Raw genomic sequence first — 27,357 nt, 5'->3', positions numbered from 1 at the left:
GAGTCTGCTTCTCCCTCTGCCTGCCCTTCCTCCTGCCTGCCCCATGCCTGCTTGTGTGCTCCCTCTCTCAAATCTTTAAAATCTTTAAAAAGATTTTAAAATCTTTTAAAAATTAAAAAAAAAAATACTAGCTTACTAATTGTGACAAATTTATCATACCAGGTGTAAAGTTTTTTCCGGGGAGATAAACACAATACCAGGTAAAGTGGGTGCAAGGCAAGATTTATTAAAAACACTCTCCGGCGAAGTTTCAGGGCTCAGGAGAAGGGGAGCCAGGAAAGTTGCACCGGGAGGAGGTGGGCACCCTCGGGCGAGGTTCTGCGACTCTGGAAAGCAGAGTGGCGGAAGTCGCGCCCAAGGCAGGGAGGAGGGGGCTTTTAAGGGGTCTTGGGGAAAGCTCAGGGGTCTTTTGGCAAGTTTCCTTTATTTGGATATCCCGCCGCTCATCGGGATCCCATTGGTCCACAGGAGCCTGGGGCGGGGGTCTCAGATTCCTGCTTGGGCCTTTGTTCTCCTGTCCGAGCTCAGGTCTTGTGGCGGGAACTTTCGCCATCTTTAGTAGCCCTTCCTGCCAGCCCAACACCAGGTAACATGAGACTAATAATAGGAGAAATTAAGTCTGGGATATTTGAGAACTCTTGTATTACTGTATGCAATAATTCTGTAAATCTAAAACTGCTCTTAAATGCTACATTAGTTTCTTATTTAGGCTTTTAAAAGCATGTTGGGGTCTGCAGGCAGAAAAGTGAAGATGCGTGCATCCAAAGACACAGACATCATAGCTCACTCACCTCCTCCCTCCTCCCCCATTTTATTTTCTAGAGAACCAAGCCCCAGCAGCCTCAAGAGCCCACCTAAATAAGATCGCTGAAAGAATAATGGAGTTAGAGATAGAAATCTGGGCAGTCTCTCCCACTTCCTAGCCATATGACCTTGGGCAAAATGCTTGCATTCTTTAAGCTTTTTTCCTTTTTATATGTAAAATGGAACTCACAATTTCTGCTGGGTTAGCAAAACTGTTTCAAGGATCAGATGGGGAAATAGGTATGAAAGGATGAATGAAACCCGAGATCATTTCCTCCCCATCCTGACAGCTCTATCCATCCCCCCCTCAGGTCCATGTGCTGGAGGATTGGCTCTGTTTCTTCCCTGCTCAGCCTCACTGTGTTGGAGCAATGGGCAGAGTGGCGGCACCAGAAGGGAAGAGCGATGAGCTTGGCCCTAGGTCTCACCCAAATTGCTAACCTGGGAGAACACTATATCGAGGTATTTCTGGATTCTTTTAAATGGAATGTAGTGGATACATAATGTTACATTAGTGTTACCTGTACAGCATAGTGATTGGACAAGTATCCAGTATGCTGTGCTCACCACCAGTATAGCCTCCACCCACCCTCACAAATGCTATTACGGCACCACTGTCTTCCCTATGCTGTACCTTTCATCCTCGTGACTTACTCCTTATTTTCCTTATTAGTATTCCTTATTAATGGGAGCACAGCATCTGTTGCCAGAGAGCCAGTGTTCACAAGTTACACCAACCACCCCTGCTGTGTCCATTAATATCTCTCTGTTTCAATTTCTTCACTCTTAAAATGTGGGTTGTGTCATTTACTCTACCTGCTTCCTTTAGCACCCTACATTTCTTACAGAAAATGCCACCTATTAAAATGATCCCCATACCATGGTCTCTGTCAGACTCTTATAAATTCCTCCCTAACATTAAACAGTGCTGGTTTATAGTGAGGCCCTCAGAATTTGGTAGATATTCAGTGCTAAACAAGTGTCTGGTCATTTTGAGATGGAAATTGCCTCAACCCAAATTTCACATCCGTGACTAAACCCATGATCTCATCTGAACTTTGAAATTATTCTGGTAAGAGGGAATTTGTATGTCCATTTTATAACTCTGATTCTGAAAAGTCACCAAGTACATGCTCTGCCTGCGAGGCTTGCGTGGTATGGGCACATCTGAAAACGCCTGGTTTGGAATGTTCTTCCTTCCATGTCATCACAGTTCACTCACTTCTTGCAAGTTTTTACTCACATGCCACTTTCTCCTTGAGGGTTTCTCTAACTGTCTTCTGTAAATTTCAAACCTCCTCTCCACGGGTCAGCTTCCACCCCCAACAGCCTGCTTTATTTTCCCCTACAGCAGTTATTATACCCCAATTCCCTAAACAACTTACTTTTTAAAAAGTTACTTATAATTTATATATCCAATATTCATTGACCACCAACATGATATCAGATTTTTATTTTTTATTTTTAATTTTTTTAAGGTTTTGTTTATTTGTCTGAGAGGGAGAGAGAGAGCAAAAAGCAGGGGGAGCATCAGGCAGAGGGAGAAGCAGACTCCCTGCTGAGCAAGGGGTCTGATGTGGGACTCAATCCCAGGACCCTGGGATCATGACCTGAGCTGGGTAAAGGCAGATACTTAACCGACTGAGCTACCCAGGTGTCCCGATATCAGATTTTTATATACTCTGAGTGAGTTTTGAGTTTTGACAAATGTACACACCCATGTAATCACCATTTTAATCAAGATATAGAACATTTCCATCACTCCAAAAAGTTCCCTCTTGCTCATTTGGAACTTCCCCACCCCCACATCACAACCCTTGCCCCCAGGCAACCACTCATGTTTTTTGTTGCTAAGATCACCTGAATAACCTACTTTTAAATTTATGTATTATCTGCCTACCTCTTACCCCTCTACACATACACACTAGAACGTAAGCATCATCAAGTCAGAAGTCTTCATTTACAGCAGTAATCTGAGAGCCCAGAAGAGTACTGACTGATACACTGAATGAATGAATGAATGAATGAACGAATGAGTAAGTGAATGAATGAATGAAGTTTTATTTATCTTGGCAGGAAGACCCCATGCAGGATCACATGTCCTTTCTCTGTCAGTTCCTTTCTCTCTTTAATGGGAGTTGGGGCTTGGTTACATTAAGCTTTCCCATTTTTAAAAAAAGAATTTATTTAAGTTCAATTTAGTTACCATATAATATATTGTTAGTCTCAGGGGTGGAATTGAGTGATTCTTCAGTTACATGTAACACCCAATGCTCATTCCATCACATGCCCTCTTCAATGCCCATCACCCAGTTACCCCACCCCACTCCTCACCTCCCCTCAGCAACCCTCAGTTTGTTTCCTGCAGTTAAAAGAGTCTTTTATGGTTTTCCTCCCTCTCTGTTTTTCTCTTATTTTATTTTTCCCTCCCTTCCCCTATGTTCTTCTGCTTTGTTTCTTAAATTCCACATATGAGTGAAATCATATGGTATTTGTCTTTCTCTGACTGGCTTACTTTGTTTAGAGTAATACCCTCAGCTCTCCCATTTTTATTGTTTGTGTTCTTTAAAGGAAATGAGAGATTTCTAAATGAAGTGCCTTGTATCTTTGTGAGATTTTGTTGATACTATTGTTGTTTTATTTGCTTTAATGTCATTTAGATTCCTTCGTTAGAGATTAGGAGTACTGCTCAGTATTCAAGAAGCTCTTGGATCCCCTGAATGAAATTTCAGCTGCCCAAGCTGTCATAGAGAAGGAATTAAAATTAGCCAAGGAAGTTTCTTTATAATGTCTTTAAAGAATCACTGGCTTAATGCGTCCCATTTATGCTAAGGGGGAAAAAATACACACCAGATGAGAGTAGGTGGGAGTGGAATCATTTTAGAACTCAAAAGATTAATGACAAAAGGAGATGGTAACTAAAGGCTTGAAGGACAATTGGAAAATAAATGATAATTGCCAGGATGTTCTTTGACCCATATTGGCTGAAGAATTTCAATTCATGTAAAAATGCTTCAGATTTTCTGTGATAGGAGCTAATTTTCTTTACATTCTAACTTCACTCAAATGAGTCTTTCTGTAAGTCTGAGCTCAGAAGGACTTAAAGAAAATTCAGTACATAGACCAGTTGTTTTCACATGAAGGATCATGCAGGAGTCTGTGAGAATCCAGATTTTTGGGTCCTTCTGAACCCTTGGACTGTAAGTGCCATCAAGGGAGAGATTCGTTATTTTTGTTCCCTGCAGAACCTTCAAGACCTACAGAGCCTGACACGTAGCAGGTGTGCAACAGGTAATGCCACGTGAATGAAGGAGAATCGAAGGACAGAGGAATGATGAGAACTTGTATCTTTAAAAGTTCCTCTGGGTGCTTATGCTGTAGGAGGTCCTCTCACCCAACCACAACTGAGAAACCCTAATTTAGACTTTCAAATTATTCATCACTGCAGAGCAATGATGTCATCACTATTGCACAATTCTTCACTGCTTTCTACCTCTAACGGTTTCCCGCCTTTGCTTTCCGAACTTTCTTTTTTTTTTTTTAAAGATTTAATTTTTTAAATTTATTTGACAGAGAGAAAGAGATCACAAGCAGGCAGAGAAGCAGGCAGAAAAGAGGGGAATGCGGGGCTCAATCCCAGGACCCTGAGACCATGACCTGAGCCGAAGGCAGAGGCTTAACCCACTGAGCCACCCAGGCGCCCCAGCTTTCCAAACATTCTTATTGTTAAGTATCACACACATAGAGAAAAATTAAATGTCAGCTTTGTAAACTGTTATAAAACAAACAGCTGTGTAATGGCCACCCAGATCAAGAAATAGAAAATCGCCTCCAGAAGCCCCCCTGCCCATTTCCAACAACAACATCCTTTCTCTTCCCTGAAGAGACTCACAGCTATGAATTTTTGGTACTCATGCTCTTGCTTTACTTCCCTGTTTGCCATCAAAACATGCATCCCTAAACACACTAGTTTAGTTTTGTTTTTAAATCAACAGAACCAGACGGTGTGTATTACTTTGTGCCTGGCTCCTGCTACTTAGTCTGTGTTGGAGCAATTCATCAATACTGCTGTGAATGCTTGAGTTTGTTCATTTTCTTGCTGTTTGCTATTCCATGGTATGAAAGGGTTAATCTGAAGGACCTTATTGGTATTACTAGCAGTGGAAGTCAGGTTGAGTTTCCTGACCTTTATACCAGCAAGAGAGAACATAGACACAGACACAAAGATAGCATACAATAAAGTCATGCTTTAGACAAGCACACCCAGCCAACAAGTTGCATTGTTCAAGTAACAATTTCATCTATTTGTATTAATCAAAGTCCATACAACAGCTACTTAGAGCCTCTGAGTAGGCTAAGTGCCTTCTGCCTCTTACATCAAAGGTTACTGAGCCCAGGGAGGTAGAACCTGATGTTGGTGAGTGTGGACTTCGGGGTCAGGCTACCTGGGTTTGATCACTGCCTCTTTCATTTACCACCCGCGTGCTAGTGGGAACTCACTTGCTCTTCCTGAGCCTTGGTCTTCTTGTCTATAAAGAGAGGATCTTGCTACTAGTTACCTAATGGAATTATTCCAGTAGTTTTAAAAAGGTAAGGTAGGAGAAGCCTTAATATTGTGTACCTACCATGTGCCAGACATGCTCCAAGGGCTTCTAATGGTCTTATATTTAATTAATTCATTTAACCTTCCTTTGACCTAAGAGATCCAAAAAGGAAATCTGGGAAATGCAAAGGTGTGAGAGACAAAACCAAGGTGACACCTGGATTTCTAAGGTCAAGTGGATTCTATTCCAATTCTCCTGTGCATTTTAAAATAGCACCGAATAACCTCGAACAGTGAGCCTGGGGAGTTATATAGAGACACACTTGCAAGGGAGGCTATTTTTCAATGTCTTTACTTTTTTAATGAACAGTGACTCATTTGATAAATAAAATTGCATCCTTCTCCAGTTGTTTCTTTCGAGCAAAGAAGAGTTATGCCGGCAGAGTTATACTAGACCAATGGCTTCATTCTCATATGTATCTGTTTCTCCAGTTGGTTTTGTTTCTCGGGAGAGTCCTGACTAACACACATGCTGGAGGAAGAGGAGACAGCGAAGGCAATGATGCTGCCCAGGTGTCTGGTCTGGGCGCTTAGAGGTGTTGGGGAGGTTAGCGATTGATTGACTGGCAGCAGCACTGCAAGGGGAAGAAAACCACTTTCCACTTTTTAGATGATGGTAGTTTTCCACTGCCCACCCCCCGGCTTCTTAGCAAGCATAAATTCATCAAAGCTGGTTATTACAAACTCACATACATACACATTTAGTTCTCTTTCTCCAAGTGGGTTTGACCTCTGCTGTGTAATTTTCCTCGCACTGTTGAGCTAGAGAGGACCGAATAACTGAAGGAACTTAAGTTCTGATATAAGCAGCATGTTGACTGTACCAAACCTTTGAAAGAAAAACAGCCCTGTAAAATCCTGAGTGGGTTCGTAACAGTATGACAGAGTGCAGAGAGGTTGAGCAGTGACAGAAGCTCATGAGGTTTTAAAGATTTTGTTTATTTATTTCAGAGAGAGAAAATACATGCTCAAGAGTGGGGAGGAGAAGCAGAGGGGGAGGGAGAGGGAAGGGGGAAAAAATCTCAGACAGACTCCACACAGAGCCTGGGGGCAAAGGGGGTGGGGGAGGCTCAATCTCACAACCCCGAGATCATGCCCTGAGTGGAAACCAAGAGTCGGGCGCTTAACCAACTGAGCCACCCAGGTGCCCCATAACCTTATGAGGTTTTAAATCGTGTCCCAATTATGCCAAGACTGTAGTGGGCCCCCCGATGTCCTGAGGGAGACAAGATGGCCAGACTGTCATTTAACCCACTACCTCCAAGTCCTATTTTTAAATTGTGCACTTGACTGCATTTAAATCATCAAATGCTGAAATTTTGGAAAACAAGCAAAAAAATTTTTTTAAAAAACCTTCTTAAGTTCTTCAGAGAGAAACAGCTATGTATGCCTTTGAAAAGAGCTTAGTCAGGTCTTCCCTTTCTAGGAGCAGGCGAGGTTATGTGTGGATTTCTCTTTCCTCCCTTTCTCTCCTGCTAAGGGATTCCTTTCATGTTATCATCCCTTTGATGATTTCTCCGCTTGATAGAGACTCCAAAGAAGGTCAACACGGAAATGAGATGTTCGAAACGCTTCTCATCTGACTTTTAAAAGATTTGTAGGGCAGCAAATTGTCTGCAAGAGCCATACAAAAGTTTCAAGCGTTCTAAGGATCCAGGAATATTTTTCTTCACATGAGCTACAATATTCTCCATCTCTTGCTGTCGTGATACTTTCTGGTAGGATGGGGTTTGTGCGAGTGGAGGCATGCGGCCTAAACACAGACCCACTTCAGGAACTCAATTTCTTTACAATATGCCCTAATTTCTCTTAGGGGCTTTATCTCTCTGCCTCTAGAGTTGGCAAATGAAATGAAAAAGGCTTTGCAAACTTTTAGTAGCCATGGAACTGGTCTTCAAACAAAACCTTATACTAAAATCCAGTAGTATAAATCTAATATAAGTTGGAAGCTGGAATAGACCCTCATTCCGTCCTCTTTGTCTTTTGCAGGGTCCCTTAAACAAACCGATGGGACTATCAGGGCTCCAAAGAGGAAGTCTGAAAAACATTCTTTCAGACAATATGTAGATCTTATTACATGATAATAAATTCATTCATGGATAATAACAGTTGATATTTTGAAGCACTTTTGTTCTTAGTATGATATTAGAGGCAAATATTTTCCGTTATCTAAATAAACAGTTCTTTTTTTTTTTTTTTTTAAATAAACAGTTCTTAATGTACAAAAAACAAAGTATGTTTGACAGGTATTATGATGTGTTCAATTGGTAAATAGTCTATTAAAATTATTGCTCAAGACATGTGATTAGGATGTTGGTGAATTAACATCTTATGAGAAATCTATAAGAGGTATCCATTTCTAGTAATATGACAGACAAAAAACTCTGAAATTCTCCAGGTACAAAACATCTAGTGCTGTGGGGCATGAGATAAATGTATACATACACGATATACACACACATATAAACTTTTGGTTTTTTTTTTAAGATTTTATTTATTTATTTGACAGAGAGAGACACAGAGAGAGAGGGAACACAAGCAGGGGGAGTGGGAGAGGGAGAAGTAGGTTTCCTACTGAGCAGGGAGCCCGATGTGGGGCTCGATTCTAGGACCCTGGGATCAGGACCTGAGCAGAAGGCAGATGCTTAATGACTGAGCCACCCAGGCATCCCACATACACACTTTTAAATTGATGGAAAAGAATGGAAGAAGAATGATCTGAGCCTAAGAACAAAGCAGAACGCACCAGTTTGTGATGGAGAATGAACAGTGAAACTGCTACATGCCTAGAAATCCACTTAGGCTGTAAATTAGGATCTCTCCCTTTCTTCCAGATAGTCATTTGCTAACCAGTTATCAGTACATCACTGGTTACTTGGAATACAGGGCTTAACTAAATGAAAATCTCCACAGAGAGGCAAATAACAAAGGAAGATGTTGTAGTCTAAGCTCTAGGTAGAGTAGGAAAAAAAAAAAAGAAAACTCCTCTGAGATTTCAAAGCCATCTTTGACTCTCAATGTATTTAGTCCTGAATGCATATAATGTGCATAGTTTAAAAAAAAAAAACTCTCTAAGGCAAAAATAGTGTTAAAAATTAAGATTAAGTTGCAGGTTAACATCTCGAGCTGGATACAAGATGAGCCCTGGAACATCTTCTGCCAGAAAGTGAAAAAGTGATCAGCGAATGATGGGGACATGTCAGAATGACACAGAACCAGTTTGAAAGAGCCTCCTGTCAAATCTGGGACAATTGGGGTCATATTAATACAGTGGGATACACTTCACAATAACCACAACAATATCGGTGAATCACAAACAGATCATGCTTAAAGAGACAAAAGGAGACAGTAAGCCGGTGTGCCATATTATTTCACTTAGATGAAACAGAAAGAGGAAAACTATAGTGACTATAGTGACAGAAACACATCAGTTGTTGCTAGGGGGTTGGTATTGAGGGGATGAGGGAGAACTGAAAATGGGCACCAGGAAACTTTTTAGGGTAATTGAATTGTTCTGCATTATGACGGTGGTGGCATCTTCCTCAATAAAGCTGATAAAAAGAAGGAAAAAAAATCTTATTTGAAAATGACATATCAGATAAAGGGCTAGTATCCAAAATCTGTAAAGAACTTACCAAACTCAACACTCAAAAAACAAAAAAATCCAGTCAAGAAATGGGCAGAAGACTTGAACAGACATTTCTGCAAAGAAGACATCCAAATGGCCAACAGACACATAAAAAAGTGCTGCACATCACTCGGCATCAGGGAAATACAAATCAAAACCACAGTGAGATACCACTAAATGGCTTAAATTTAAAGTGAGATACTGCTCAATGGCTAAAATTAACAGGTCAGGAAAGGAGAGATGTTCGTTAAGATGCAGAGAAAGGAGACCCCTCCTACACTGTTGGTGGAAATGCAAGCTGCTGCAGCCACTCTGGAAAATAGTATGGAGGTTCCTCAAAAAGTTGAAAATAGAACCCTACAACCTAGCAATCGCACCACTGGGGTATCTACCCTAAATATACAAATGTAGTGATTCGAAGGGGCACGTGCACCAGAATGTTTACAGTAGCAATGTCCACAACAGCCAAAGTATGGAAAGAGCCCAGATGTCCATCAACAGCTGAGTGGATAAAGAAGATAAGGTGTATACACATACAATGGAATACTACTCAGCCATCAAGAAAATGAAATCTTGTCATTTGCAACTATGTGGATGGAACCAGAGGTTATTATGCTAAGGGACATAAGTCAATTAGAGAAACACAATTATCATATGATCTCACTTATATGAGGAATTAAGGAACAAAACAGAGGATCATAGGGGAAGAGAGGAAAAAATAAAACAAAATCAGAGAGGGACACAAACCATAAGAGAGTCTTAATCATAGGAAACAAACTGAGGGTTGCTGGAGGGGAGCATGGTGGGAGATGGAGTAACTGGGTGATGGACATTAAGGAGAGCATGTGATATAATGAGCATTGGGTATTATATAAGACTGATGAATCACTGACCTCTACTTCTGAAACCAATAATACATTATATGTTAATTAATTGAATTTAAACTTTAAAAACTACCCAAAAAGGGTCTTGTACTATATTAACATCAAGCAAAGTAGTCTTTCAGGCAAGAAAGACTACTAGAAAGAACATTTCATTATGATGAAAGAGTCAATCTGCCAAGGAAATGCTAGAATTCTAAAGTTGTATGTCCCAATAATATAGCTTCACTATATGTATAGAGCAAAAATTCTGAGAACTAGAAAGAGAAATAGACAATTCCACAATCAGTGAGAATCAATGTCTTTTCCAGTAGCTACTGTAAATTTCCACACAAAGATCAGTAAATTAACCAATAATTGTTAACAAACTTGACCTTACTGACATTTACTGAGCAAACCCAACAACTGTGAAGAAAACATTCTTTTCATGTGCATATGGACTAGCAATCAAAATAAATCATATTCTGAGTCAAGGTATTTCTCAACAAATTTTAGATAATTGAAATCATTTACAGTATGTTCTCTAAACACTGGAAATAAGCTAGGAAAAATGTTAAGAAAAGATAACTAGAAAATCCCCATCGACTTGTATAATATACTAAAGGATGTATCCGATCTCCTTTTGGTTCCTGATTTATGGCATAGATAGTCAAAAACCCTTGGAATCTCTGGGTAGGAGTGTCTTCTGATTTTCATAATGACTCATTTTTAACTATTCCCAAGTTCCTGCTAGTGAGATGACTCACAGTGAGCCCTTAGATAGTATCAAGGGAGGAGCTGGCTATATCAGAAAAACCAAGTGCCTGATTAGGAAGAACTGTCAGCCCCAGGCACTGAGCTCCAGGGACAGGAAAAGGGCTGTATAGAGGTCCATTGCAAGGCCACTGATTTCACCCATCTTGACTGCGTAATGAAACCTTAATTAAAGACTCCCAGCACAAGGCTCCACGGAGCTTCCTGGGTGATGAATACACAGATGTGCTTGAAGGGTGATCGCATCTTGACTCCATGAGGACAGAAGCTCCTGCAATCGGGACCCTTCCAATCTTGCCCCCTGTGGCTTTATGAGTGGCTCTTCATTCATATCCTTTATAATAAAAGAGTAAGTGTAACTATAGTGCTTTCATGAATTCTGTGAGTCATTCTAGCAAACTATCAAAGCTAAGGCTATTATGGGAAGCTCTGAAATTTGTCGCTAGGCAAGCAGACATGCAGGGGAATCGAGGACACTCAAGACTTAAGGCTTGAAGTGGGGCAGTCTCACGGAACCGAGCCCTTAACTCGTGAGGACTGTGCTCACTCTGTGTAGTTCATGGCAGAATGGAACTGAACTGAAGGACCCCAAATGGTGTCAGACAATGGGTAACTTGGAATTTGAGAGACGTATCTTATCAAAACTCTAACACACATGGGCAAGAAAGGTGAAAGGGATTAAGAGGTACAGACTTCCAGTTATGAAATAAATCACAAGGATGAAAAGGACATCATAGAGATTATAGCCAATTATAGTGTTATAACTTTGTGTGGTGCAATTGGTGTATACACTGGTGAGCACTGTGTAATATATAGAATTGTTAAATCACTATGTTGTACACTTGAAACTAATGTAACGTTGTGTGTCAACTATACCTCAGTTAAAAAAAAAACTCTCTTGGGGCGCTTGGGTGGCTCAGTCAGGTAAGCGTCTGCTCAGGTTGTGATCTCAGAGTCCTGGGATTGAGGCCCTAAGTCTGCACTAGGCTCTCTGCTCAGAGGGGAGTCTGCTTCTCCCTCTGCTCCTCCCCTGTGCTCCTGTGCTCTCTGGCTTGCTGTCTCTCAAATAAATAAAATCTTTATTAAAACAAAACGAGCTTTTTCCCATTGAGGATGATATTTGCTGTGGGTCTTTCATAGATAGATTTGATGAAGTTCAGGAATGTTCCCTCTATCCCTATACTTTGAAGCGTTTTAATCAGGAACAGATGCTGGATTTTGTCAAATGCTTTTTCTGCATCAATTGAGAGGACCACGTGGTTCTTCTCTCTTCTCATATTAATTTGTTGTATCACATTGATTGACTTGCGAATGTTGAACCATCCTTGTAGCCCAGGGATGAATTCCACCTGGTCATGGTGGATAATCGTTTTAATGTGCTGTTGGATCCTGTTTGCTAGGATCTTGTTGAGAATCTTAGCATCCATATTCATCAGTGATATTGCTCTGAAATTCTCCTTTTTGGTAGGGTCTTTGCCTGGTTTGGGGATCAGGGTAATGCTGGCTTCATAGAAAGAGTCTGGAAATTTTCCTTCTGCTTCAATTTTTTGAAACAGCTTCAGAAGAATAGGTGTTATTTCTTCTTTGAAAGTTTGGTAGAATTCCCCAGGGAACCTGTCAGGTCCTGGGCTCTTGTTTTTTGGGAGGTTTTTGATCACTACTTCAATCTTGTTACTAGATATCGGTCTATTCAGGTTGTCGATTTCTTCCTGGTTCAATTTTGGGAGTTTATAGTTTTCCAGGAATGCATCCATTTCATCAAAGTTGGTAAGCTTATTGGCATATAACTGTTGAAAATAACTTCTGATGATTGTTTCTACTTCCTTGGTGTTAGTTGTGATCTCTCCCTTTTCGTTCATAATTTTATGAACTTGGGCTTTCTCTCTTTTCTTTTGGATTAGTGTGGCCAGTGGCTTATCGATCTTATTGATTCTTTCAAAAAACCAACTTCTAGTTTCATTGATATGTTCTACTGTATCTTTGGTTTCTACCTCATTGATCTCAGCTCTAATCTTGATGATTTCCCTTCTTATGTGTGGAGTTGGTTTGATTTGTTGTTGATTCTCCAGTTCTTTAAGGTGTAGAGAAAGCTGCTGTGTTCTGGATTTTTCCATTTTTTTGAGGGAGGCTTGGATGGCTATGTATTTCCCCCTTAGGACTGCCATTGCTGTATCCCATAGGTTTTGGACCAAAGTGTTTTCATTCTCATTGGTTTCCATGAATTGTTTCAGTTCTTCTTTGATCTCCTGGTTGATTCAAGCTTTCTTAAGCGTGAACTTCATCAAATCTATCTATGAAAGACATACAGCAAATATCATCCTCAATGGGAAAAAGCCTGCAGCCTTCCCGTTGAGATCAGGAACAAGACAAGGATGCCCACTTTCACCACTCTTGTTCAACATAGTATTAGAAGTCCTAGCAACAACAATCAGACAACAAAGAGAAATAAAAGGTATCCAAATTGGCAATGAAGAAGTCAAAATCTCTCTCTTCGCAGATGACATGACTCTTTATATAGAAAACCCAAAAGACTCCACCCACAAACTACTAGAACTCATACAGCAATTCAGCAATATGGCAGCATACAAAGTCAATGTGCAGAAATCAGTGGCTTTCTTATACACTAACAATGAAAATACAGAAAGGGAAATTAGATAATCGATTCCATTTACTATAGCACCAAGAACCATAAGATACCTGGGAATAAACCTAACCAAAGAGGTAAAGGATCTGTACTTGAGGAACTACAGAACACTCATGAAGGAAATTGAAGAAGACACAAAAAGATGGAAGACCATTCCATGCTCTTGGATCGGAAGAATAAACATTGTTAAAATGTCTATACTGCCTAGAGCAATCTATACTTTTAATGCCATTCCGATCAAAATTCCACCAGTATTCTTCAAAGGGCTGGAGCAAATAATCCAGAAATTTGTATGGAATCAGAAGAGACCCCGAATCGCTAAGGAAATGTTGAAAAACAAAAATAAAACTGGGGGCATCACATTACCTGATTTCAAGCTTTATTACAAAGCTGTGGTCACCAAGACAGCATGGTACTGTCATAAAAACAGACACATAGACCGGTGGAACAGAGTGGAGAGCCCAGATATGGACCCTCAACTCTATGGTCAATTAATCTTCGACAAAACAGGAAAAAATATACAGTGGAAAAAAGACAGTCTCTTCAATAAATGGTGCTGGGAAAACTGGACAGCTATATGTAGAAGAATGAAACTCGACCATTCTCTTACACCGTACACAAAGATAAACTCTAAATGGATAAAAGACCTCAATGTGAGACAGGAATCCACCAGAATCCTAGAGGAGAACATAGGCAGTAATCTTTTCGATATCAGCCACAGCAACTTCTTTCAAGATATGTCTCCAAAGGCAAAGGAAACAAAAGCGAAAATAAACTTTTGGGACTTAATCAAAATCGAAAGCTTCTGCACAGCAAAGGAAACAGTCAAAAAAACAAAGAGGCAACCCACGGAATGGGAGATGATATTTGCAAATGACAGTACAGATAAAAGGTTGATATCCAGGATCTATAATGAACTCCTCAAACTCAACACACACAAAACAGGCAATCATATAAAAATATGGGCAGACGATATGAACAGAGACTTCTCCAATGAAGACATACAAATGGCTACCAGACACATGAAAAAATATTCATCATCACTAGCCCTCAGGGAGATTCAAATTAAAACCACATTGAGATATCACCTTACACCAGTTAGAATGGCCAAAATTAACAAGACAGGAAACAACATGTGTTGGAGGGGATGTGGAGAAAGGGGCACCCTCTTACACTGTTGGTGGGAATGTGGGTTGGTGCAGCCTCTTTGGAGAACAGTGTGGAGATTCCTCAAGAAATTAAAAATAGAACTTCCCTATGACCCTGCAATTGCACTCCTGGGTATTTACCCCAAAGATACAGATGTAGTGAAAAGAAGGGCCATCTGTACCCCAATGTTTATAGCAGCAATGGCCATGGTCGCCAAACTATGGAAAGAACCAAGTTGCCCTTCAATGGACGAATGGATAAGGAAAATGTGGTCCATATACACTATGGAGTATTATGCCTCCATCAGAAAGGATGAATACCCAACTTTTGTAGCAACATGGACAGGACTGGAAGAGATTATGCTGAGTGAAATAAGTCAAGCAGAGAGAGTCAATTATCATATGGTTTCACTTATTTGTGGAGCATAATAAATAGCATGGAGGACATGGGGAGTTAGGAGAAGGGAGTTGGGGGAAATTGGAAGGGGAGGTGAATCATGAGAGACTATGGACTCTGAAAAACAATCTGAGGGGTTTGAAGTGGCAGGGGGTGGGAGGTCGGGATACCAGGTGGTGGGTATTATAGAGAGCACGGATTGCATGGAGCACTGGGTGTGGTGAAAAAATAATGAATACTGTTATGCTGAAAATAAATTTAATTAAAAAAAAAAAAAAACATGGGGCGTCTGGTTGCTCAGTCATTAAGCATCTGCCTTCAACTCAGGTCATGATTCCAGGGTCTGGGATCGAGCCCCACATCGGTCTCTCTGCTTAGCAGGAAGCCTGGTTCTCCCTCTCCCACTCCCCCTGCTTGTGTTCCCTCTCTCGCTGTCTCTCTCTCCATCAAATAAATAAATAAAATCTTTTTAAAATAATAACATAAAGATAAATTTAAAAAAACAAAAATAGAAACAAAACAAAACAAAACACCTTTCACAAGAAGAACCAGAAAATCTGAAGAGTCTAGTATCTACTAAAGAAACCAAATATATAACTTAAAATCTTCTCCAGGAGAGAATTCCAGGCCCAAGTTACTTCACACTTTGACTTTTCCAAATATTGAAAGTATAAGTAATATACCAATTTCATGGAAATTCTTTCAGGAAACAAAGAAAAAAATACTTCCTAACTAATTTTAAGAAGGCATGAGTTGTAATGTGGCTATTGCAGAAAACTAGAAAAGACAGAAAAGACACTTAGTAAAAACTATGGATATGTGAATTAACAATGGACTTTAGGTAATAATAATAATGTTTCAGCGTTAGTTTATTAATTGTAACAAATGTACCATAAATGTTAATTACAGGGAAGCTGGGTGAAAAGGTATATAGTGAGTCTCTATACTTCCGACTCCCCCTTCTAACCAATCCTGTCTCCTTCATTTTTCATAGCTGTTTTTCCCAAGAGAACCCCTAAAAAGCTTCCTGCTCTCAAATCTTTCTTGACAGAACACAAATAGCACAATGTTCTTCCACTGCTCAGTGGCGAACATGTCTCTTTACATAAGCAAATCATCCTTCGTGACTTATGCTTTTATCAGTAACTTAGATAAGCAAATGGAAATCTGACTCTGCATTCATTCAGTCTTTCATTCACTCAAAACACATTTTTTAACATCATCTATAATGTATAGAACTATTTCAGGTTATGGGAATGCAGAGATGATTTAAACACAGTCTCTAACCATAAGGAGCTTACAATTAAATGAGTAGAGAAGCACATGGCAATTTAAGTATCTAAAACCAGACTTAACACAGAAAGAGCACTATAGAGAAGTTGGATATGGGAATTTGGATCACTTGATTTAGATCACTTCCAGGTAGGTATTCCCAGTAAGTTTTCAGGTAGAAGGTCACATTTGAGCTGACATTTGGAAAACAAGTATGAGTTGGATAGGTAAGGGAGATCCGAGTATACCTCAAGCAGAGAGAGCTGAATGGGCAAAGGCATCAGAGCATCACAATGTGGGGCTTAACCGAGAGAATGGCAACAGGGTTTGGCTGGGTTCCGGTTGCTTGACAGTGTGGTGGTAGACAGCCTGGAAAGTGAGCTTGGGACTGCATTGTAATTCAATTGTTGAATTGCATTCAACAAGTAATACCAAACCAAGAAAAATGCAAGCAAGTGACTGATCATCTCAGATCCGTGTTTTAGGAAGATTAGCCCATGACCTACAATCAGGAGGTATGAATTCAATTCCAGCCTTTTCTGCCTGTGAGTCCTTGAGTAAATCATACAGCCTCTGTGTGTTTTAGATTCCTCATCCCGAAATAAAGCTAAGGTTCAACTACTCTTCTTTTTTCTTTTTTTTTTTTAAGATTTTATTTACCTATTTGACAGAGATCACAAGTAGGCAGAGAGGCAGAGAGAGAGAAAGGGAAGCAGGCTCCCCAATGAGCAGGTAGCCTGATGTGGGGCTCCATCCCAAGGCCTTGAGATCATGATCTGAGCTGAAGGCAGAGGCTTAACCCACTGAGCCACCCAGGCGCCCCTCAACTACTCTTCTTAAGCAAAAGGATGATTTACTGGTAATTGGAGAGTATAGTGAATGCTGTGTCTATAATAGGAGCACTGGTGATTTATTATCTGGTTATTGAAAGATTTTTCTATCTTGATGGACCCAAACTATAGGGGTAATCTCTTCATTCTTTCAACCTATACCCCACTGAACATACTGAGTGGTTCAGTCCTAAAATGGAACTCTGAGTCTTAAACGTCTCTGTGTATGTGGTAGTGGGGCTGGAGGAAAGGAGTAGAAGTGAGAGATGTCCTGACTGGTTCTCAGCTATAATAGCTGCTATACAGCACAGATTTATTATGTTTCAAGCATAATGCTAAGTGCTTTAAACATATTTTCTCATTTAACCAACACTAATCTTGTAAGAAAAGTCCTGAGGGCACATTAGGTCACTTGTCCATGCAACTGCTATAAAGATGTTAGAAGAACAAAGCTTTATGACTATATAACAAAGGTATTTGCCCCTTATGTAGTGACTAGAAGATTCTGATTATAATCAACTAGAGAGTCAGCAGACGCTGAACGTACATGCAGTTAACTGATGTGGGCAGAGTTTAATCTCAAACTGACACCCTCCTCATTTTAAAATGCTGAGAAGGTTTTTTGGATTCTAGCCTGGGAAAAGGAGTAAAGATGATTCATTTAATAATTTGCTGAATGACAGGTATTCGAGCTGTGCTTTGGTCACTGATACTGGAGGAAATACAATCTTTTATGCTATTTTTTTTTTAATCTCAGAAATATACCATGAACAAAAAATCCCACCGTGTTTCTTTATGACACAATTTGATAAGTCCTGGTTTTCACCTAACCAGAAGCAGCCAGGTCCGTGTCAAATAAACCCTTCAATGTCTCTGAGCTTCGGTGGTTTCCTCTGTAAAGTTGGAATAATACTTGACTTGCAGAGTTACTTTGAGACTTAGGAACAATGTGTACAAGGCACTGAATACACTGCCCATCACACAATAGGTGCTCGGTTAAAGGAGTCTATTTAATCACTTGTGCCTTACTTCCTATAGGCATTAAGCAGATTGCTATGATTTTGCACAAAGGGGGACTCTGTCCCTTTACTATATAACATCTCTCCAACAATACAGCCCTTAGCTCAGGGTTGGTGGTCCATTGATGTTTGTAGCTTGTCGAACGAATATGAGGTGGATGGTTTCCTCAGGAGGGAACAATGCTATCTATGTAATGACTGCTAATGAGTGACAGTCATTAAGGAATTTATCTAACCTTCTCAGAACCATATATTCAGCCTATATCTACTCTTTAAGCTGACAAAAGTTCAAACATTTATATAAGTTACATGATAGTATTTAATTTGAAGGTCCCACATGATCTCTATTGAAGTTTTAAGGGGATACCTCCTAACTTTAATGGAAGGGTTTTATTAATAAGTGAATGAGTTTATAGCTACCCTTCTTCTTTTCTTCCTGATTTGTTAAACTTTAATCATAGCTCCTTTGCTGAAATCATTCTAGCCTAAGGAATTACAACTTTTTATCTTATTTTTTTTTCTTTGAAACCTGAGAGGGAGAATTTTCAACATTTTGATTATAACTGTCTAAAATGAGGCCAAAACAAAGGCTGCACCATCTAATAGGCCAAGAAAGGCATTTTGATTTACGTTTATGAAAACATGAATGGTTATAAAATGCAAGCGGAAAAATTCAAACTTGTAAACATAAAGTAAATGTATAGTTAGGAAAATCCACTTGGTAATCTCAGGTCTACAAATAGCCCAGGACGGTTTTCTCTTGGTTAAAAGCCAGTTTCCTAAACTCTATGACTACTTTTGGGAAAGCATATTTTTTATTTTTATTTTTTTAATTATATATTTTTTTAAAGAATTTTTTTATTTTTCTGACAGTGAGAGAGGGAACACAGGCAGGGGGAGTGGGAGAGGGAGAACAGGCTTCCTGCAGAGAAGACAGCCCAATGCTGGGTTCCATCCCAGGACCCTGGGGTCATGACCTGAGCCCAAGGCAGATGCTTAATGACTGAGCTACCCAGGGGCCCTGGGAAAGTATATATTTTAAAGACCATGTAAAAAATCTACTGTTTTCTTCCCTCCTTACTGAGGTCTTTGCTGCCTTATAGAGCCTGTCAAGTTTCACCAGGAGATTTTTACAGAAGAGATTTTTTTTTTTTTAAAGTAGGCTCCATGCCCAGTGTGGAGCCCAACATAGGGCTTGAACTCAGGGACCTGAGATCAAGACCTGACCTGAGATCAAGAGTCAGATACTAAACTGACTGAGCCACTCAGGTGACCCTATAGAAGAGATTTTCTAAAAGAAGGAGAATTTGTTCTCTGTACATATCAAAGAACATGTTCTTCTTATGATGATATCTTGGTATATTATGGCAAAAATTAACATTTTCTGTGATTTTTAATCCACCTTTTGCCATCCTATGATGTGACTCGTTTTTGTTATACCTATTTACTTGGCTTACTTATCCCCCCTTAACCACTATAACAAACTGAAGTCATTTAGATGTAGATATTGTTGGAGTCACCAAGGATAAGTTACAATGCTTTCTGCATGACTCTCTTCCTTTCCACACTGACTCTAGACACACAAGTAGGGGTCTCATGGCAGAAAGCACATTAGATTGAGTCAAATATACATGTGTCTGGCACTTTCTATTTGGTTTTACCTTGGGTAAGCCTTTAAGCCTTCTAGCAATTGTAACACTGGTATAAGGTAGAAAATCTTTTTGTCTGCTTACCTGAATGTGTTTCTGCAGAAATTTAGAAAATGCTGGCAATAGTAATGCCATGTTATGACCCTTAAAGACATTGAAGTCCTTAAGGTCCCTGAAAGTGGCTATAGGAAACTGTAATGATGGAAACATTTTCAGTAATAATTTTGTAAAGCTTTACCAAAACCAGTGCTAACAACTTGGTAAGAGTTTTCTAAATGTTAACTTAAAAAAAAAAAAAAAAAAAGAAACTCTTTTTGTTTAAGGGATTTTAAAGGATTTTAGTGGTCATGGTAGTTGACTCCCCAGCAGTATTTCATCTCCAGATGATTAATCTAAAACAATGGTTTTCAACTTTTGCTATACATTAGAATCACCTTGGAAAATTTTTAACACTAAGTGCCCTGACCATACCCCAGACCAATTAAGTCAGAAACTCTGGAGTTTGGATATAGATACTCTTATTTTTAAACGTTTCCCAGTGATTCCAATGTTCAGTCAAGATTGAGAACCATTGGATCTATGAAATGCTATGATCTTTGCTAATAATCGATTTATGAATGAGCATGTGATCCAATTCTGATCAACAAAAATGCAAAGCAAGGCTGCAGGGAAGCCTTGGGAAAAGAGTTCTTGCCCCTCTCCCCCTGCTGCCCCTCCACCCCAGCAAAAAACAAAACAAAACAAAACAAAACAAAAACCAGGAGACAAAGAGACTTGCTGAAAGTCTGGGGCTGAAAATATCTCAGAGGCAGACAGAGCTACCAAATCAGACTAAAGGAGAACAAAAAAGTCTGCTCAACTTCTAAGCTTCCACTCACCTGAGATGGTAAATTTCCCTTATTGTCTAAATCAAATTGACAGTTTTTCTGTTATTATCAATGGGAACATCCTAAAGGTTTGCTCCAAATGAGAAATATTGATTTTACTCCTGTGGCTGTGGTAGGTATAGGTCAGTGATTCTCAAGCCTGGCCACATGTTACGGTGAGTGTCACTTTGAAAAACTGCACAACCTTGAATCCTACCCAAGACCTGCTAAATCAGAATCTCTGGGGCAAAGACTAAGATTCTGTGTTTTTACAAGGCTCATTAGAAGATTTCAATACAACTGGTCTGTATTGTGATGTTTGGAAAGAACTACTTTTCTAATAATGAGAGAAAAACAATAGCAAATAGAATTATTACATCATTCCAATTGAAATGGAAAGAATTTTAAATAATATCTAGTATGACTTTCTCACCTCACAAATGCAAAAGTTGAGAAGTGAGATTGTTTGCTCCAAGGAAAACATCTGTTCCTTAATACAAGTACAAAAGTCCTATCTATATTTGCATTTGATCTTTCTACAACTGAATGTTTTTTTCATTCAGCCACCAGACTGGGATGTGAGGTTATAGATCATGGACACTATTCTTTAAGTGAACAAGCTTGGAAACCACCTGAACTACATACTAAAAGATATATTAACATATTGTTTAGCTAATACAGAGTTTATATCAGAGATTTGCTTCATGCGCTTCTTATGCTCAGAAATATTTTGAGTTAATTCCACTGGAATTTCTTTGCCCTTTGCTCTGATGAGGTAGACTGTGGTTGGAAACCAGAGGTCTAGGGGAAAAATTGCCAATAGTTCAAACAATAATATCTCCTGTCAGGTTTGTTTGATCTCCTTGTGCTTATTATCCTTTGGGTTTGCCTTTGGATATGTTTCCCCTGCATTAGTATTCTTTAGCTTTCTACTGAGACCATTTTAGATAATTGACACCACATGAAAATTGGTATGTAGGCTGGGGTTCTTATCCCACATACCAACTTCTGTAGAATGTCTTTTGCATTGTACCACCAATGAGAATAATTTGCCTCTACCTAGCCCAGTAATAATGTAACTATTATTATACTGCAGTAATAAATACGGTATTCCATGCTGAAGGCAGCTGAGCTGGAAACAGAATGTCTTCAGCAGTTAGTTTCACAGCCTTTGGCCACTGTAAGTGGCTACTATAAGGTCAGTGGCTAAGTTCAGCTTGTGGTTTCTGAGCAGCAGTAATATACACCTTCTTCACATTTACTATAAAATTTGATTTTATCAGGGTGGAATTGTGAATCTTCTGACAGCCTTGCTATTTCTGGATTCTTTACCAGTTCAGAATCTGAAGGGTGAGAATGTGGAGGTTCCATACGTTCCACACGCAAGCTTACCTTTGAGTATGATGCTAGTGATTGGGGCTGTGTATGTGGAGGAGTCACGCTTCTTTTTTTTTTTTTCCCCAAGAATTTTAATTTACTTCTTTGACACACACAGAGAGCACAAGCAGGGGGAGCAGCAGGCAGAGGGAGAGAGAGAAGCAGACACCCTGCTGAGCAGGGAGCTAAATGCAGGGGCTCCATCCTAGGACCCCAGGACCATGAAAGCAGAGGCTTAACCAGCTGAGCCACCCCGGATTCCTGCTTCCTTATGTCTGATGGATAAATTCATGTTTGTGAATACATAAATTTCAAAATATCAGTCCTCTTTCTATTCTCTTGTTTCTAAGATGTTGTCTTTTTCCCCCCTCAGATCTAATCTCAAGGAGATTTGAGGTACTAAAACTTAATGCATGGACCATAAAATGTGGAGAAAACAGACAGAAGCCAGAAAAGGAAATTCCTCCTGGTACATTCCCTTAGGCACCTTGGAGCCTTTATGTTAAGGGAAGTGATTGGGTAGAGTAAGAATGTACGGAAAATACTCAAGTGAGTAAAACTTCAAGGTATTTGTTTAAAATGCTCTATTGGTCTAGTAGTATCTTTGTGCTAAAAACAACGAAACCTCTGGGATAGCAAGACAGTTAAGTCTAAATTAGTGTTTCTCAAAGTCTATTATGCAGGACAGTAACTACACAGGGTATCAAAGAAACTGACAAGAAAAGTTCAAGTGAGCAAATAGTATGGGAAATCTGAGTGAAACAGGACACCTCAAAGCCTTTCATACGTTACATAGAGTGAGAATATCCAGAAGTGAGGTTCTAATCTGCCACCTGTTCCAAACAGATCTAAACATGTGATTACTTTTTTAATGTATCATTTTTTCAGGAATAAAGTTCATCTGTATTCATCTGTGGTATCTTAGCCACCACAGTAAGAACAAATAGTCTCATCCACCTGAGATGAAGTGAAGTGGATTTCTGGAAGTAGAAGAGCAAAGCCAGAGGCTGAAGGCTGGGACTGTCATATCCCTGTAGATAAGGGGCTTTGAATGGTTGGCCCATCCCCCATCCTGGACATACCCGGACATTAGAAGTACTTGGCTCTTACTCTGCTGTCTCCCAAGATTTACCAGTGCCCCTCAGTTCCAAAAAGTGTGATCTACAAATTCTTTTAAGAATTTGATTTAATTTTTATTAAAATGCCTACTTCTATTTAAACACGTAAAACCACAACACACACACACACACACACACACACACACACAATACCTCCCCAGTAGGAGTCATACTTCCAATCAGTATCCAACGATTGAGCTCATTTTGTTACTGTTGTTGATGTCATGAATCTGTGAGCCAACTTTCCTATGAAGAGCTGGCTCTCAACCCCGTTAATGGGAAGCTGCATAAGAGGATCCAAATGAGGCACCTCTTTCTGATTTCTGACTCTGGCTTTTCTTCCAGCATTAAAATGATAGCCATCATTTATTGAGCTTTGTTCTGTGTAAAGCCCCTTGGCATTACATCCTCTCTTTAAAACAGCCTTCTGAAATAGCCATTATATCTTCATTTTACAAGCAAACAAACTGAATCTTGGAGGGTTTAAGTAGCTCGCCAGGAGAACACAATAGTCTCTCAATAAGTCTCTATTTTAATGGAAATTGGAGAAACACTGATGCATAGTTCCTCTTCAGGCATATTGATGGCCTCCAGAGGTCAAGATAAAGGAATAGTTACTCCTGATAATGTACTAATTTGTAAGTAGCTAAAAGGTCAAAAGTGGCTGCTACTTCTTTCTTTCTCTCTAGGTTTGGTAAAAATCCTTCTAAATCCTCTATTCTTTTCAATGGCCTATTACACCAAACTCCTATCAAAATGATCAAATCCAATGTGTGTGTGTATTAAGATGGATAAATGGCAAAATATCTGACTTTGTAATCAAAACCTTGCATTTCTAAGCTGGTAAGCCAACCATGGAAGAAAACCCAAATACAAAATTAATGCAATAATGGTGTTTATGTTTTTATTACCCTGTAATTATATCATTCCTGTGATTGTTTTTCTTTTCATGCCAGCCTGTAAAATGTGGCTGCCTCAACCTGTTTTAAACATCTACATTTGTAGGATTAGGACTAGTGATGTTTTGCCAGTTTCCATGAAAGAGAAGCCAGATGCCCCAAACCCACCTTCTTTGATAAAGTCCATCATTAATTTGACAACCGGTACTCTCAGCTGTATTCTTTTTGGTGGAACTGTCCTGGTCTTCTGATAACAGTATCATCCATCATAAGAAACATGTTATAAAGTTGGTTCTTGCCCTGATTTTTATACTTTGCTGTCATAACTTACATTAGTTTTCTTCTTACTGTGAATATCGATTTATAAGTTAAGTTTGCTTAATGAGTCAAGATTGCTTATTTTCAGGGTTGTTCAGTCAAATAAAATTTTCTGTATGATCTTTTCCCTTGCTTTCAAATTCTTTTTTCAAAAGCTCTTTTTTTTTTTTTTTTACTTGCTCTTGTTCATTCCGCACTACTCCAAATGCCGCCAAAACTTGCATTAATATATAGAGACATAATTAAGTCCAGATTTGCCAAGATGGACCAATTAGTGCGTGGTTACTTTTTTTTTCCCCACAGAAAAATTGATTATAGAATTCCTGTAAATGGCAAGGTTTTCTTATGATTACATTTCTAGAAGTCCGTGTTCTAGCAAGTTTTCAGGAATCCGTCTCTTACATTAAGCCAAGTATGGGTGGCTGCATTAAGTAAAAAGTGTCCTACCTAAAAAATTTGGGGGTTTGTTTCTGAAAACAAGAAACTGATACTGGAAAATGTATGAGCCTCTACCACTTACTTCTCTTATCAAATAAAACACTTTGAGAGTAAATAAATATTTAATAGCAAATCTATATTCTTTTCTGGTGTGAACCCAACATTACTCATTATTTTAACATAAGGAAATCCCTAATAAACCACCAGGCTTTCACTTAAGCTAAAAATGATTAGCTTCTGCCCCAAAATTATTTTTAAAAATATAAAATATTAAATTTGCTTACAGATATTTCATGTTAAAGTTGGTCTGTTTTGCTTGGAGAGGTTCCAGACCATTTTGGCTTGGACCTTGTAATCCAGTATTTGCCAGTCAAAGCTGCATTGTGTAAAAGCATCCGTGCCTCTTCCTTAACCTACATCTCACCAGCTTGTCTATCCTTCCTCCACTTCCTCCCCTACCTGCAGCTTCTTCTACTTACTATTTCTTTGATTTTATAGTAAAATGATGCTAGAGGAACAGGGACCATGAGCTAAATGTGCAGATGAATGCTAGTCCAGATATATACTGCATTGTTTTATTCTGTCTCAACGCATAATGTGTAGACAATTTGCATCTGAATTCACGTCTGGTGCTTGTTTAAAATGTGGACCCTTGGGGATGTCTGGGTGGCTCAGTCAGTTGAGCCTCCAAGTCTGGATTTTGGCTCAAGTCATGATCTCAAGGTTGTGAGACTGAGGGGCCTCTGGCTCCACACTCAGCAGGAAGTCAGCTTGGGGACTCTCTCTGCCTCCTCCCCGCCACGTTCCGTGCTCTCTCTTTCTCTAAAATAAATAAATAAATATTTTTAAGAAAATAATTTCTCTCTTCTTCTCCCTCTAACCATCCCCCTACCCTGCCTGGCACTCATGTGCACTCTATCTCTAAAAACAAAGTATAAAATGTGGACCCCTGGATCCATTTTCCCATGCTCCCCTGGTGTTTCTTATGCACACTAAAGTTCAAGATCCACTGTTCTAGGTGGCCAGAATGACTTCACTACACACTCTGCAAAAAAGAAGTCTACTGGAGATGTCCATGAAGATGGCAAATTAAGAAGACCCGCGAATCTCCTCCAGAGAAACTCCACTGAAATGGAACAAAATCATCAAACACTGAAAATATCCTTAGCAAGAGCAAAAAATGACAAGAAATAAGCATGCACCAGACTGTGACATTTCTTTACAAGTGTTTAACCTCAATAAAGCCCATTTTCTACCTCTCAAATGGGATGATGATCCCGTATCATAAAAAGGTGGTGAGGATTAAACAGAAAGGCACATAAAGCACCCAGCAGAGCACACCATACATAGGCAGCACTTAAAATTGGCCCAATGTGCATTCCTCCCACCAAAATCTTCATCAGCCTCTGCTCACCCCGTTTGCTGGCCGGCCACGGCCGACCCTGCACCACTGGGGCCTGAGCCCCTCCTTACTAGTCAGTAGGATTTGGTATTATTCTGAGGCTCCAAGTCTAAAAATTTGGGGGCATTAGTTTTCGTGAACTTATACTTTTGTATTAACACAAATCTGCCCTGCCTTCCACATATCTCTTATATCCCCCCAGACCTTCCAGGGCATATGATCAAGCACTCTTCAGACTCCAGCTACTACTAAGGCCTAGAAGCCCCCACAGAGGCCTCTTGATCCCTTACACATCAATGCCCACTGGCCTGAGACTCACATTCACTGCCCCACCGCCGTTCCATCCTGCTGACTCGCCTGGGGAGGAATGCTGTGGGTCCCCATTCCCAGTCACTTTCCTGCTTCTCCTCCTATCATCCCAGAGCATGCATAGCTTGGAACTTCACCGCCACTCTCTACAAGCCTCTATAAAAAATGAGATACAATGAATATCTCTCCTGGCCTTGCCCCTGCTCCCAAGCTTGCCCCCTACTCATACGGCGTCTTGCCTCCAGCCCTGATTCAAGGTCCCTTCACATTTGTTTACATCATGGACTAACCCACTGAAAACTAACACCCCCAAAAAAAAACAATGCCAGCACAGAGTGTGACAAAATTTTAAACTGCGTAAAATCTAAGCTAGAAAAATCTAAGCAACTAAACAAGAAAAAAAAAAAAAAAAACCCACCTATTACAGCTTAACTGTCAAAAGAGCTCAACCACCCCTGGGTGGTCAGTTAAATGTCCCACTTGTGGTTTTGGCTCAGGTCATGATCTCAGGGTCGTGAGACTGAGCGCCATGTCCAGCTCTGCGCTCAGTGTGGAACCTGCTTAAGATTCTCTCTGCCTCTGCCCCTCCTCCCACCTTCCCCCCAACACTCATGTGCTTTCTCTTTCTCTCTCTCTAAAAACAGAAAAAAAAGGAGCTAAAATCAGATTATTATCAGATTTCTTCTGTGTAAACATCAACTCTGAAAGATCACAGAGTGACAGTTACATTTCCCTCAAAGAAAATAAAAGACTCAGAATTTTTATACCAAACCAAGCTGGGTGTAAAAGTAATAAGATATTATCTGATTCTTGACATTTCCAATATATATTGTTCAAATGGTTTTTTACGAAAAGGTTATGCATACAAAGATATTTTGAACATTGGATTATATTTTTCCATTGTTCTAAATATATTTTCAAGGGTATGTTCCTATAGGAAGTAGGAAGAGAAAAACAACAATAGCTCAAAAAGAAGTTTTTGCTTTTTGTTAACCTTGGTGT

At 39.7% G+C, this 27,357-nt stretch overlaps 1 non-coding gene across 1 annotated transcript; it reads left to right on the top strand.

Annotated features, from left to right (window-relative positions):
• Positions 1–19,684: 19,684 nt before the first annotated feature.
• LOC131813401 (small nucleolar RNA SNORA33) lies at positions 19,685–19,818 on the top strand. The gene has a single exon (XR_009346801.1). It is a non-coding gene; the product is annotated as a small nucleolar RNA SNORA33 (small nucleolar RNA).
• Positions 19,819–27,357: the final 7,539 nt, after the last annotated feature.

This window comes from Mustela lutreola, chromosome 12 (assembly GCF_030435805.1).
Source record: "Mustela lutreola isolate mMusLut2 chromosome 12, mMusLut2.pri, whole genome shotgun sequence".
In the NCBI taxonomy this organism is placed as follows: Eukaryota; Metazoa; Chordata; class Mammalia; order Carnivora; family Mustelidae; genus Mustela; species Mustela lutreola.
Note: the sequence above shows the minus strand (reverse complement) of the source record. Positions and strands in the feature narration are given on the sequence as shown.